The following is a 2,408-nucleotide window of genomic DNA, read 5'->3' as shown; positions in this document are numbered from 1 at the left end:
GGGGGGGGGGGGGTATAAAACGGGGTTTTCGTTGTTGGTAGGCTTATATGAGGGGGGGGGGGCGCTATAGGGGAGGTTCTATTATTGTGATGGAGTTTTATATGGGGAGATTTATATGAAGTGGCTTATACTGGGGGATTTGTTATACGGAGAGGGTTTCATGACCCTTTTTGTCTGAGACTTCTTTCTCTGACCTTTATTTTTTCGGACTCTTATGTTTTCCGTTTTCCAATTTTCTGACGCTTATATTTTGCAACCCTTATTTTTTCTGACCTCTATTTTCTTTTACCCCTGCATTTTCTGACCATTATTTTTCCTGACTCTTATATTTTCTGACCCTCATTTCTTCTGACGCCCATTACTTTTACTCTTAAATTTCCTGACCATTATTTTTAACGCAGATATAACTGATATGAATGAAACATATGTCCGGATATCCATTATTTCCATGTTTTCGGAAAATATAAGGGTCAGAAAAAATAAGGGTCAAAATAATAACAGTCAGAAGAGAAACAAAAAAAATGAGGGTCAGAGAAAATAAGAGTCTGGACTCTCGTTTCGGTTCCCCTATACGAAGCCCTCCCCCATCTATGAACCCCCATATACTAACCCTACATGTGTAAACCTTCGCATTTAAATCATTCCATGTACATGGCCGCTTTTATATACATGCCCTTCTCCCGTATATAAACCCCCACACATGAGCCCACCCATAAATAAAAGTACCCGTAGAAACCACCCCTGCCNCCCCCCCCCCCCCCCCCCCGCCCCTTTACAAATCCTCATATGTGAAACCCTCGTCCTCATATCTGAAACTCCCAATATTTGAGCACCCCTCCTCATGTACGGGGCACTCACACCCTTTACATGCTTTCGGCGCATTTTTTGAGTTTAATCTGAAAATGTCTAAAATTACGAAAAAAATCAGCATTGGTTTTGTGAAATATTTGTTCTTGTAAACAATTCCTAAATTCGTTAGTTTTTATAACCCGACCAAAGATAAAGGTCAAGAAGAGGATTTTTTAGAATCTAGCATCTCCTTCCTAAATCTAATTCACGATTTCTTTCTATGAATACTCAATGGATTTTGAACTCATTCATTCATCGGGCTCATTATTTATTCCATTTGTGATAGTGACACGAACTGATTAACAAGAGAACACCACTTTGTATTTTTATACTTAAAAAAAAACGATTCGGGACGAATAATTGGCAAACAAAGGATAATAAAATTCAATACCGGCATGCAACTGGCACGGTCCTCGCTGCCAAACTATTAATGACAATTATCAATAATAGCAAAAACAAGATAATTAATCCTTTTTAGAATCATGTTTACTATTAATTGTGCCTTAACTACTAAATCCTAACGCAATCATCGCTGAAAAATCGATTTTTTCAACTAAAAAAATTACTGGTAATTGGTACATATAACTACTCCAAAGAATTTTTCGAGGAAACTGAATTAATTTGTCATTGAACAACAATAAGAATCGAAATCAATAAGAAAATTGAGTCGGACTCAATTAGGTAAATACCTTGAAGGGGGTGACCAGGCCCATAATAGTGGCCTTTGTGGGGTTCATACCAGCTGCGTCCCCGTCGTGAACCCTGGGTAATGCTAAGCGCTGGTAAGACTTGATACTTTAACCCTCTGACTCGCAATCTTATCCCCACTACCTATGGGGGCCGGACGTTCGACGTAGAAGGGGATGAGTAGCGAGCGCGCGAACAGTTCCGCAGCACTGAGCCCAAGTTTGAATACAGTGGAGTCTCCCTAACTTCACCACGTCGGGGCTACAAATTCCATGAAATGAGCGCTTGCGGACATCCACACTCTGTCGATAGAGGGGCGTCGCCCAAGTAGAGTGAGAGTGAGAGGTTATGGGACATACGGAGTACAAAAAATGTGCGAGAGCAGACTATTTACTGTGCATTCACCAAGCGCAGAGGGATACACGCATATCAGTCATACGTTTGGGGTACTCAGAGTAAGGGAACACTCTCCCCACTATTGCTGATCACTGAGAAGTTGAAGAGTAGAGAAGTTAGGAAAACTCTACTGTACATGAGTCCCAAATATAACAATTTTTAAAAGGAATTTATTGGTAGATAGGATGAAACAAATTTAAGGTAGAAAAGAAGCAATTTGAAATAACACATCTCATTGCTGTAAATCTCCAAATCATTAACAGCACCTCGATTTTCAACGAATGGTTACACTGGATAATTCTCAATATTTGAAGACCATTTTCGAAAAATCATCTGGATTCATTTCATAATTTGAAGGTATCTTTCTTTGTGTTGCGTTTTTACCAGGACTTCCACATACACTTTTCAATAAACATTCATTCTTTTTTCCTTTTTTAGGCACTGACTCTTTATCATTCACATTTTTTCTTTCATTA

Source organism: Diachasma alloeum, unplaced genomic scaffold, assembly GCF_001412515.2.
Source record: "Diachasma alloeum isolate Michigan unplaced genomic scaffold, Dall2.0 Dall_scaffold_00378, whole genome shotgun sequence".
Taxonomy (NCBI): domain Eukaryota; kingdom Metazoa; phylum Arthropoda; class Insecta; order Hymenoptera; family Braconidae; genus Diachasma; species Diachasma alloeum.
The sequence above is the reverse complement of the archived record's forward strand: the minus strand, read 5'-3'. Positions refer to the sequence as shown.